The sequence below is a fragment of the Armigeres subalbatus genome, chromosome 2 (assembly GCF_024139115.2).
Source record: "Armigeres subalbatus isolate Guangzhou_Male chromosome 2, GZ_Asu_2, whole genome shotgun sequence".
Lineage (NCBI taxonomy): Eukaryota > Metazoa > Arthropoda > Insecta > Diptera > Culicidae > Armigeres > Armigeres subalbatus.
Window position 1 is genome coordinate 161,015,068 of NC_085140.1, and position 13,391 is coordinate 161,028,458.

Here is a 13,391-nt window from a genome sequence, read left to right on the forward strand (position 1 = left end):
TTTAGTATTCGTAAACTCGTACTTAACCCGAACCCGAACATAATTTAATTATTAAAGCCCGCACTAAAGTTTTGCCCGGAAAATTCAAACTCGATATTTTCTAGTTCTTTTTAAATCAAAAAAATATTAAGCCCAAACAACGAACAAGCTTAACAATTAACAAAACTGAATAAAATAATATTCACTATTTTATTTCTTAAGCCCGTACCCGACCCGCACCCGATATTGTACTAATTTTTCAAACCCGAATCCGACTCAAACTCGTCGGGTACGGGTTCGATTCGGGTTTCGACCATCTCTAGTCTGCCGCGTATAAGGCGAAAGGAGTTGATAATGTTTGCTTTAAAAGAACGCGTCTGCCCGATATAAGGCGAAGGGAAGAGTAACGTATACTTTAAATGAATGCATCTGCTCGGTATAAGGCGAAAGGAGTTGATAATGCCTTCTTTAAAAGAACGCGTCTGTCGAGTGTCAGTCGAAGGGAGGGGTAACGCTTTCTTTAAATGGGTGCATCTGCTCAGTATAAGGTGAAAGGAGTTGATAATGTCTTCTTTAAAAGAACGCGTCTGCCCGGTATAAGGCGAAGGAAGAGAAACATCTACTTTAAATGAATGCATCTGCTTAGTATATGGTGAAGGGAGGAGTAATGCTTCCTTTAAGTGGATGCATCTGCCCGGCATAAGGCGATGGGAGGGGTAACGCCTTCTTTAAATGAATGCATCTGCCCGGTATAAGGGGAAAGGAGTTGATAATGCTTTCTTCAAAAGAACGCGTCTGCCCGGCATAAAGCGAAGGGAGGGGTAACGCCTTCTTTAAATGGGTGAATCTGCTCAGTATAAGGCGAAATAAGTTGATAAGGGCCCGTTCACAAGTAACATAATGCTTTAGGGGGTGGGAGGGTACCTGCCAGAGCGTTACGGCCCATACAAATTTAAAAATCCTTTCATACAAAAAACGTTACGAGGGGATGGGTGGGGATTGAAAATGGTCAAATTTTGCGTTATGTAATTTGTGAATGAGCCCTAATACCTTCTTTGAATGGATGCGTCTGCCCGGTATAAGGCGAAAGGAGTTGAAAAAACCTTCTTTGAAAGAACAAATCTACCCGGTATAAGGGGAAGGAATAAGTAATTCCTTCTTAAAATAGAAGCTACCATTTTTCGGTATTAGGTGAAAGGAAGAAATAAATGATTATTCATAAAAACGTCTATCCGTAACAAAGTAAAGAGAGGAGATAATCCGTTCATTATATCTGGCCCGTCTGCCAGATCTAATAAAGGATTTGTAAAAAGCTTTGAATTTTGAAAACTACTTCTACATATTCTGGGAGGCCTTCTTAATGCATGGAACTTGGCTTAGCAGGTAAACAAGTAATAATTGTGGACGTGCTGAATGAACACTCAGCTATTATTATCAATACTCCGCGAAATGGTGCATTCCGCGAAATGGTACATTCCGCCAAAAGTCATTCGGCGAAAAGGTGCAAACCGCCAAATCTCGTACCGCGAAAAGTTACAAACCGCCAAATGTTATTCCGCGAAAATGAATACCGCGAAATAGTTTTCGGTGAAATGTTATACAATCATGCCAAATGGCCTCGAGGTACTCAACAAATTATGCTAAATTGTATTATGCCATATGGGCTTCCCCCGTTGTGTGAATAGTCCTGCCCGTTGTCTCATGCTAGATGTTAAGTGTTCAGTTTGTGCCACATCTGATCGAAAACGGTGATTCTGTCTTTTCTGTTTTCTCAAATGCCTTCATTTTAAAAACGCATTATATTAAGAAATCAGAACCCGTTTCGTCGTTTGCCTTATACTAGAGTAACGCGTGCATGTTATACAAATATTAAATATTATTTTTTCTTATACCGCGCTAATACACACTAATACGAGTGACCTTCACTCCTCACGGAATCCAAGTTTCAACGTGCTCGAGTTTTCAGGGGCACACCACTCGATACGAAAGCAACGCACAACTGTTATTTTTATATTTTCACGCTTGCTGCGACGCAGCAAAGCTAAATCAACAAAAATACGTTGATAGAGTAACTTTATGTAAATATTCTTACATCTCATTTTTAAGGTTTTACTGGAAATAATGCATATGACATCTAATATTAACATTCCGTATATCAAGCGTTATATGTGGCTTATAGTCTGACGGCAAATAAAGCACTATGAAAAACCTCGACGTACAAAGTACGAACGAGGTGGCATTTGCAACTCAGCTGAAAAAAATGTGTTCCAATTAAATTTTCGGCAAAATGGGTCATTCCGCGATATGGAATTCCGCGAAATGATCAGTTTCCGCGCAATGTACATTCCGCGAAACGATTTTCAGGGATATGTCGCATTCCGCGGAATGGGACTCCGCGAAATGGCATTCCGCAGTTTGTCTTACAACCTTTCTGATGAATATGCAGTACTTAATGTACTCGCTCATTCACGCTCACACAGACACTCATTCCGCATAAGGCTTACTTGGGTGCTCTCCACACACACCCTGGCACTCTCTGAGACGCACCATGTGAGTCTAACTTGGATGCTCACCCTGCCACCTGATTCATGCTCTAGCACACCAATTTGAGACTTATTTGGGTACTCACTCTAGCACACCCTGCCACTTTTCCTGACACACCATGTGGGACTTACTTAGGTTTTCACTTCTGACGTACCACGTGAGGCTGACTTGGATGCTCACTTTACTCTCCTCCGCCGTGCCTCGAGGTGTCGATATCGATAGGTACCAACAGTTCTACGCTACGATCCACCTACCTCGGCATGTGCAGTCCATACTCACAACTATGCGCTCACTCTTCGGCGATGCCTCGAGGCGGCGACTGCGGTTCCCAGCAGCTGCGACACTCTTACCTCGACATGTGCAAACCTCTCATTCACTTCTCCGCGCTCAACCTGTTTTCGCTCTAACTAACCAATCACAAGTTTGCCATGCTTGTCGACTGCTGCTCGGCGCGCCAGATTCTCTGCCAGCTGCAGGCAATCTGATTGGCTGCAGTCGAAACTGCGTTCCACTTCTCCACTGCTTGGCACATCCTCTGGATAAGGGTATCCGGGGTTGTGTCCCGACCGCAAAAGTTTAGCATAGCTCTTCTTTCGACGTTAAAACGAGGACATACGAACAGTATGCGCTCTGCGGTTTCATCAACACCTGGGGAGTCAGGGCAGACGGAGCTCTCCGCGTGCCCAAACCTGTGGAGGTACTGCCGGAAGCAGCCATGGCCTGACAGGAATTGTACCAGATGGAAGTGAACTTCACCTCAGCTCGATATGCCATATGGTAACCGAAGTCACCCTGATGCGTTCGTGGGCTCCTCCGGTGCCACGTAGTTCGAAACACTCCTCGTCTTCCCGGATGACCAGCTCGACTGGCATCATGCTCGCAATCATGCAGGCTACATCGTGTGATCGTGCGGTAGGTAGATATCATTCTATGACACATCAAGCCGTACGTTCTCTACAGCTTCCGCAGGTAACTGGTTACCCTCAGAGCTCTCGCCCAGGACGAGCCGCCGCGCCGTACCTAAGAATAGATACGGCAACGCCTGCCAGTAGCCTACATCTACTGGCACACACCACAGGCATCATCCTCGATAATGCCGCAACAGCACGCATAGTCGACATGGCTGGCGAAGGTCAGCTTGTCGTCTATTACGACCCCAAAGAGCTTCAAACTTCGCTTTGAAGCGATCGCGACCCCATATGAATCACTGCATGTTGAACCGACTTGCAATTGTTGACGATAACCACCTCCGTCTTATGTTGAGTGAGGCCTCTAGCGCTCATCCAATCCACCACCGTGCTGATAGCGTGTGCTACCTCGGGAATTGACTCCCCATGGACCTCCAAGGGTACGTCATCGGCTAAGCCGACGAACTTAACACCAGGAGGAATCTTTAGCTTCAGAACCCCATCATACATAAGGTTCCACAATACCGGGCCCAGTATTGAACCTTGTGGAACTCCTGTGGTAATAGTAACGCTTCTCGGACCGGCATCGGTCTCGTATAATAGAACACGGTTCTGGAAATAGCTTTCCAAAATCTGGCACAGGCCCACCGGTAGGCTAAGCCAATGTGGCACGATGGCAACCAAGCTTTCGCTGTTGAATGCGTTCTTCACATCAATATCACTAACGCACAGTATCGAATTCCTCGCCTTTTCTGTTGGATCGCTTTCTCGGCGGTCTTTACCACCGAGTTACTAGCGTCCAACGTGGACTCACCCTTGCGAAAACCGAAAGAATCACTTGACAGGCCGTTCGTACCCTTTGAGTACGGGGTCAGTCTGTTGAGGATGATCCTCTCTAGCAACTTGCCCGTCGTCTCCATAAGACAGATTGGTCTATGCGAATTGGGAATTCCCGGCCTTCGGCAACAATACCAGTTTCTGTCTTTTCCATCTTTCGGGGAATCTACACTCATCTAGGCATCTTTGCATAGCTAGCCTGAACTCGCTATGATTGCTGTCTTAGGAGCGCTATTCGGGAACTCCATCAGGCCCTGGGGCTTTGTTCGTTACCAGGGATTTGGCCACCGCGAGTAACTCTTCGTTCGTCACCGGAGCCACCATTTCGGCCGCACCCATATTCCCTTGCGGTGTAGGAGGCCAGGGATTTGTGGCTCAGGATGGGAAAAGTACCTCGATAATCCTCGCCAACCTATCCGGGGACCGCTCGGGGGATAAAGTGCTTCCTTTGGTCTTGGCCATCACTATCCTGTAGGCGTCATCCCACGGATTCGCGTTGGCTTCTTCGCATAGGTTGTCGAAACACGCTCTCTTACTGCTCTTGATGGCCTTGTTAAATGCCAGTTTCGCAGCTCGAAACACTTCACGGCGGTCTGCTCTTTCATCCTCGGTGCGGGCACGTTGCATCCTTCATCTAGCCTTGAGGCAGGTTGATCGAAGGGCCGCAATCTGGGGACTCCATCAGTATACCGGGCGTCTGCGTCAAAACCACTTTTCTGTTTTTGTAAACAAAGTTTGACGAATCTGACAAGATTTAAAATGTCTCGGTGTTATATTCGGTGTTTTGCTGGCTGTTGTTTTCAAGATAGACCATTCCGAACGATAAATTCAATTCAAATCCGGTGAGTAAGAAGACAATTCCTTTTTCTTTAATGTATTTTCACTTTTGTGAGCTATTTGTAGCCTGTGCGTCGAAGTCGAGATAAATGAGGAGGACAACCGTTCACAAGATTTTTATTTTTGCAGAGATATTTCGTATACAACGACAGATCTGATAGCAAAGACAAAGGTCTTTTCTGATAATTTTCGAATCAGATGGATAGATTTTACTTTTATTCCCAGACAACCACACATCGCATAAGAATGTACGATTAAAATCGTTTACCGATCCAAATTTCATCAAAATCGCATTGTGGTGCGAAGCTCATCAGTTTATTTATAAACTTTCCCGCACAGTAGGCTATTTTGCGAGTTTATTCCAGCTACATATGTCGACATCGCATATTCCTGCAAACAAACTCAAACGAAATCGGATTATCTGTCAAACAGAGTTTGTTATCACAAACTACATCGCAATGTATAACGAACAAACTCGCATAAAAATTGTGCATATCGCATACACTGCCGTTCAACGTCGGATAAGAAATACACATATATCGCCTCCACTTTTGTACGCAAAAAGCGTTTTCGCGACTGGTAAGCGATGAAATTTGTGTGCATAGGCATCGCATAACAGAAAAACAATTCTATTATGCATGCATTCTGGTTGTCTGGGATTGATATTTTTGATGACTTTCAGTCTTTTGGAATCAAAAAGGGGGCTTATGTTTTCATCCGACGTTTCGGACACATGTCCCAAGTAACATTTTAAGTTTTATAACGCACTAAAGTCTAAAAAGTCTATAATTTACTCTTCAAGAGTGTTATAAGACCAGCATAAAACTAAAATGTTACTAGGGGTATTGTGCCTTTTCCAAGAAGTTAACTGTGTTCCGTTTTGATATCACATTGGTCCTCATCATATGACCTTTTTGACACCACAATTCCCTGTCTTGTGTAAGGTAGGGCGAACATTTGAATTGACTCGGCTCGCAGAAACTTCTGGTGCACTTGCCTATTTGGCGCCATTTTTTCGATGTGATGATGATGATGATGGTACTACCATCTATTGTAGCAAGGCACCTGCCGATAGGTGCCATATCTGACAAACGATTTGATCATGATTATATTATTGTTTGTATTTTATCAAACTCCTGTATGAAGGGCCAAAAATAGCGCCATTTTTACGATGTGAGGCACAAAATATAAGTAGTTCGGAATCTTTACGTATATGGTTTTTACAATTAGAGTGGAGTGGGTCTATCATTACTTGTATCATTTTGTTTAATTGTGATAATTTTTGCCATTCTTCCGTTCACGTTCGTTTCATACGCGTAGCGTATACGTACGAAAAAAGCCAGGAAAACAGTACTGCACATTGACTCTGAATGTCATTTGTGCATCTATGGAGAACGTATTCCAAGTGTTCCCAACCAAATGAATTATTAACTGCGTCAAATATCATAACTTCATGGATGACTTCATTATGACAAGAGGCTCGCAGACTCGTCAACAAGTCTCACCTAACTTTTCAAAAGGTTCTAAGTAACATTTTTTTCATGAATTAATTTGAGTACTGCACTGCAATCAAAAGCTTTCATGTTGTTCTGTTGATTGCGCTATTCAAATTAATTCATGAAAAAATGTTACTTAGGACCTTTTGAAAAGTTAAGCGAGAAGTACCCAACAGATGGTTTGACAAATGGATACACATGCGACTATCTCATCCAAACTCATAGACTTTGTGGACCCTGACTCCTTGTTCTGTTTGTAATTATATCTCCAAAATGATCTCGATCTCGTTCGCAGTTGTTGTTCCAGATATTGCACGATACTATTAGCATTATTGAGAGGCTTTGTTAAATTTATTATGTTTATTATGTTTTGAACAATCTAATAAAAAAATATGAAAAAATATGCTTGAACTGTGAAACTATATTGGTTGCTTCTATCATCAATTTGATATCTTATCAATGGTATCTTTTTTGCTTAATATTGAAATCTCCAATGATGCTATATAGAGGCAAAGTTAAGTTCAAACATGTGAATATCAAGAAGATAGATAAATTTCATTCCCTTCCGCACTTGCTTCACGAAATCTATATTTGGATGTTTACTTAGCCAAAAAAAAAACTATTCACCAAACGCAGCTGAGCTCATACGCAATTACAGTTTCTATCTCACCCACCTGTTGCCATTGATCCTCGATCGAGGACTCCGACGAGAAACATCCGGTGTCGTGGATGATCTGCAACTCTCGAAAGATGTTACCGCTCGGTAGTATATCCATCGTTGGATGTTGTTTATGTGACTGCTTGCTGCTGCTACTACTTTTTTTTCTGGAGGACGGGTGTTTCCGTGCTTTGATGCACTGTAGTTAGAACACACGAATGAGAATATTGAGCTTTGTGAGCGTTGTGCACACTTTCTTCTTCTTCCAATTGAGCCAAATAGTATTTTCTACACTTCTACGCTTCTCACTTTCAAGTATGAAACTGTGTGATTGGAATCTCCTGCCACAAGAACACTAACGCATGGTGCACTTGACTTCCTTGATGCTTGTGACTTATATTTCTTCCCTCCAATCACTCGATTGGAAGTTGGATGATTTGGTTGAGCAACGATTTTCACTCTTATTTTTACTTTTATTTGTCGTTGTCGTCGTCGTCGTCGTTGGGGAATCTGGTTTCAGTTGTTTTCTTCTTCAACTGGAAACACTTGACAATTTGATTGGATTTTCTTTTCATCAGAAACACGAGGCTTTGCTAACACTTATCGAATATTTTTGCTTAAAATTTTTACTTTTACACGCTATGCGTCATCAAGTGGAATGAATTTATCTTCTATACACACATTTGCACAAAACACTTGCTGACGTAGGGGCTTGTTTACTTCGCTGAACAATCTACTAGTATGGGGGATATAATAGCCGCCGTGGAGCTTATTTCCAGACGATGCGGTTTCGATTTTCTACAAATATTTTATTTTCATAACTCTACTAACATTCACATGTACACAATTCACTAACGATGCAGTATAGATTTGCTTAAGACGACGGGGTGGTTAGGGTGCTAAGTAGTAACTGATGACGCCAGCTTATGGCTGCTACAAATATCGACTACGGCGTTATGGAAACAGTTGTTTATCTTTCACACCGAACGAAGAGGAAGCATTCAAAATGCGCGGCTTGCCATCAAATGTGGAATTTCAATTCTATCTAACTCGCTCTTCAAAATTCATCACACGAGTCAAATGGTTTATGTTTCTTTTGTTTATGTTTACTCTGCTGGATGATTTCCAAAACTTTTCCCCGGCGTTGCTGCCCGTCGCGAGGGAATCCACTCCGGCTGGGTTTTTACTTCTTCGGGGTCGTCGTTTTCGTTGTTGTAGTTTCCGAAAGGCCGGGACTCTTTTCTTCAATGTTTAATAGCTGTCACGTCGGAGCACTCTCAACCGTGGAAGATGTCATGAACTCTATGAACACGTCCAGCGATTCAAATACTCGCACGTTTCCGATTCAGCTGTGGAATCTGTGGAGAAAAATTAGGACAGAGAGGAGAAAAACGATTTAAAACTTTGCTGTTGCCTATTGTATGATGAGTTATTATGAAATTATTATTTAAAAATATGAACCGAAACGAGGACAGAAACTCGATGCCACCACCTCTATTGTGTAATATGCCTTATGATGTGGCTCAGTACTTTCGAGAATTTTGGATCAGTAAAATGTTTCACGTGCTCTTCAGCTCAGAAGCTCTTAGATGTTTAGTGTCTTATGTCTTTTGAATGAAACGCTTCCCTTACATACGGTAATAAAGTTGATTGTAAAATCTTTTCTCTATTGATACAATATTCAAGCGGAATTCAAATGTTCACCTTTTTATTGTAACTGCGTTGATTTCCGTTATCGGGAACTTGAATGAATAGTTTGAGAAACTCTGATTACGCAGCAACCATTCGGTATGTCATGGATTTGGATTGGCTCCAGAATTCTGACGCACGCTTGATGCACTAAAGGGAAACAAAGCAAGAACGCCGAAAAACACCCCACGTTATTTTTAGAACCTCTAACGAGCGGATATTATTATTTATATTTTATTCGGTTGATGCACGCTACATAGCACTACTATTTATTAATTCAGCATGAAACCCCTCACTGATTGGAGCCCACTTCTGCACCCAAGAACACGCACACCGAAGGGGACTTTCGCCAAAAACGGAACCCTTCTAGCCAACCGCCAAACGACCAACTCGGCACGCAACTCCCAGCGATAATCAAACGACCGGTAGATGCAGACACCAACCGTCAAGCCAACGATCAAACAAAAACAAAACAAACGAATCCGCGAGCGGCATTCGATCGCGCTGTCACCGTCCGTTGAAAACAAATCGAATCGCGAAAAACTACGCGAGATAAACGCAAGGAGTAAATCGGAATTCCTCTCGATCGCACTCGATCCAATTGCTGTTGCTCCGCGACGCTGAACGCACGAACCGGCATCAATAAGAACACTAACAAATAAAATTAAATACAATTTTCGTGAAGTCAAAACTCCTCCGGTCCCCTTGCAGAGGCACTTGCAAAGAACAACTCTCTCCTACTCTGATCCTCTCTCACCAACCAACACCACCAACGGGGACGGTGTTGTTTTGTTAAATTCCATGGTGCGCGACCACCCTCTATACCACCCTCTCCACCATCGCAACCAAGTCGCATTTAAAAGGTTCGGCTCACCAGAAGCGGTCTCCTCAACATACGCTCCATAGTAGTGGAAACAACATCAGCTTGATGAACCCGTTTATCCATGCTGGAATAAATTTGTGTGTATGTCGACGGTCTTCGTCTGCGTTGTCCATAGATTCACATACCAACCAACATGCGGGAATGAGGACTTGAATGAGAATCATGATATCACGCGGTGCGCTTCGACCGCTTCGACGGCCATACGAGGGAGAGAACTGTGGCGGCGCGATAATGCACTCAATCAACCAATACGATCAAGCGTCGTCGAGCACACACGGGAGGATAGCGATAAAGTGCTGACTGACCAGCAAACGCTGGGAAACTCATACAAAATAAACAGTCAACAATGGATGCTACTTCGCCGGCACTGAGTTGAGTCACGTACTTGCCTATAAACATGGCACCGCATGCATCATATGTATATTGCCGACGGTTTGATCTGGTTGTAGTGAAGTTGAGCAAAACATTTCGTTACTTATAACGAGTAAAGCATGCTTAGCGTTAAGTTTGTGTGCTCTAATCCAGCTTGATAAATAGGTGGAACCCGGGCGACACTCACTCTCTTGCTTCAACTGAACTGAACTGGCTTCTACATTTAGCGTCCCCAGCAAAGGTTTGCTGGAGAATAAAGTGCGGCGTATCCCGAACGCTGCAGTGGTTCTAAAAATGATGCTTTTTTCTTTAGAAATGTAAAATGATGGTACAAGCCGTTCAATTTTTTGAAAAAATATGTTAGGTTCGAAATTTCAGAAAAGAAACACATTACCAAAACTTTATTTTTAGCATTATTTATATGTACAGATAGGGGTCTCCAATTTTTTTTATTCTTTATTTAGGGGTCTCCGTGAGTTTCAGTTGACAAAATTGGAACAGTGACAAAAAATGATATATTGCTGGGAAAATGATCGATTTTCAGGTTCTAACATTTTTAAATGCTAAGGGACTATCCATAAATCACATGAACATGCTAGTGGGAGGCAAAAGTTAGTGAAAAGAAACCAAAGTTATTATATATAGGGAATGTATATTGATTATCAGTGGTAACGACTGGTTAAAGCTCCTGGCAAGTAATGAGTGCTTCATCATTACATCACGCAAAAATCAACCATTTTCAATCCCTCCTTCCTCCACTATCCCCACTATTCGTATGAAATCTCAAAAAAAAATATATATGGATAATCACACTTTCTGAAACCCTCCCACACGGGTAAAAATCCGTTCCCGGAAATGAGAAAATAATTCATGATTTCATGAATCCAACGTGTTTTCATGTTATGAAAATACACCATGAATATAAATCATGATTTCATGATTTATTTTCGCGTAAAGGTTCCCCCAAACACACGCGACGCGATTCTATCGCTTGGCGACTACGATTTTGTCGCCGTTTGTATGGAAGCGTAAATGCAACATTGCTTGTAGCGACCCAACGATAGAATCGTGACGACTAGTTGTCGCCATCGCGACGATGAAATCGCTTAGGTCTGGGGGAGCCTTAACGCAACCAATGCGTTACGATTTGGTTGTTGAGACCGAAAAATTAAAAAAAAATTCAACAGGAGTTTTGAACTCGAGTACACCGAGTGAGAGTCCGGCGTGCTACCTTTCAGCCGTTCTCACTTCTCGGGAAGGGAGTGTTCGAAGTATAACCGGTTATGCATTTTGTCGACTGTTGAAGATTGCGCAGTACCATGAATAATGTTCCTGAAATCATGAATTATAATCATGATTTCATGAACTGGCATGATTCATGATTTCATGTTTTTTTATTCATGATTGTGGGTATGCTTTTGTTTCCGTGCACTAAAAACGTGTGAAGTAATTTATGAACGTTCCCTAAGATAAGGTGACATCCGTTGATAACATAATAATAAATTTGACAATATTTGACCTACTTAACCTTTTCGGGAAGGATGGATATGATATGACCAGTATATGACCAGCGTTTTAGATTGGCTGTGAAAAATCACAGAAGAGAGCTAGGTCCCCAGTTTTTTCAGAAAAAATGTTTATTATGATGTCGGTTTACCAGGAAAAATATTGGAGATTACCTATACCATGAAGTCCCAGATATCCAAACCCTTTGGAAGATTTTGCTTCTGACAACATGCAGATGAATCTGAAATATTGGGATCCTATACCACATTGATTATTAAATCTAAACACTCAAATTTAGTCATCATGATTGTTGAGACAGTGATCAATTTTCAGGAGTACGAGATGCTCAAGGTTTTCCAAAACGTTCTCGATTTCAGCCCACGGTATCTACCAGATTAACCAAGGCTTATGTAATGTCTTCATCATCGGTATATATCCAATCCAGCCCAATAACATTCGCATCATGTAAATACAATTTTCTCGAATACGTGATATTCAAGGTACTCCAAAACATTCCCAATTTCAACCAAAAGTATCTACCGAACAACCAAGGCTTTTTGAATTGTCCTCAACATCAGTATGTACCCAACCTGGTTCAATAAGAATATGCGCACCATGTAAACCCAATTTTCTTGAATTCAGATGTTCAAGGTACTCCAAAACATTTTCGAGTTCGATTTTCGAGTTTCGAGTTCTATTTTCTATGAACAAAAGATGTCCAAGGGGTCTCCAGTTAGCCTTTCGGAAATGGTGAGTTATATCTGGTCCAGACTAGGGTGTTTTCGGGTGGGAACATTCTAGATTCCCTGGGCATAGCGTATTCTTTTTATTTGCCTCACAAAATACATACTCATGCAATGGCGGGCACAGAAATGCTTTCAATTATTAACTGAGGAAATGCTAATAGAATAATAAGTTGAAAAACCGGCCAAGTTCCACTTGGAATGAAGAGCCATAGAAGGAGAAAAGGAAGAAGAAGAATATGTCCAAGGTCGTCCAAAATGATCTTGAGTAAAGATCAAGATATCTGCTAGATGCACAATAACTAAGGAGTTGTTTGTGTCGAACAATTCGGCTGCAGACTTTTTTGTTGAGGCGTATGACGAACTTGAGTGGTTACATCAAACAATACGACTTTCAGGATATTTTAGCCATCCGCTCAGGCCTGCAATGGTCAGTACAAGTGATGATTAAAGTCATATAAGCTAAATGGACTCACTGGGATATCATATCCAACATCATTCATAAGTTGGTCATTGGATAGGTCAAAGTCGTTTTGAATATTTGGTGTTGAAATGATCTAAGATTCAGAACATTTGGTAGAGATATAATACAGCCGGTATCGAGACAGAAGTTCTCGGAAAATTGTTCAGTGTGACCATAACAGTATTTTAGTATTGCGTCATTTGATTCAACAATTCGATATCGAGTCTTAGAACATCAACTCATGGAAGGTCCACTGTAGCTTATAAAAAAATTAAGTGATACCCTACCAGCTCGATGGAACTGCTGGTATGTTAAGCGATACACAGGTACATCGTTCAGGACTTGATCGGCTAGATCACATGTTCTGAACTCAAGGATGTTTTGGAGATCCGGAAAAGTAATAAGTAATAAATGAAGTCCTATCGGCTCAGTGGACCAGCTGAGATGTTCAGCGATGCACGGACACATCGTTCAGG

The 13,391-nt window shown here is 42.0% G+C and overlaps 1 protein-coding gene across 1 annotated transcript in view; it reads right to left on the reverse strand.

The window, feature by feature from the left end:
- LOC134211097 (Krueppel-like factor luna) overlaps positions 1-9,581 on the reverse strand; it is a 994,395-nt gene extending 984,814 nt beyond the window's left edge. Inside the window, exons 1-3 of the mRNA XM_062687709.1 lie at positions 9,281-9,581; positions 8,964-9,098; positions 7,276-8,617 (exon numbers count right to left, since the gene is read on the reverse strand). The gene's annotated coding sequence lies outside the window, so the exon portion shown is untranslated. The remainder of the gene's footprint in view (positions 1-7,275; positions 8,618-8,963; positions 9,099-9,280) is intronic.
- Positions 9,582-13,391: the final 3,810 nt, after the last annotated feature.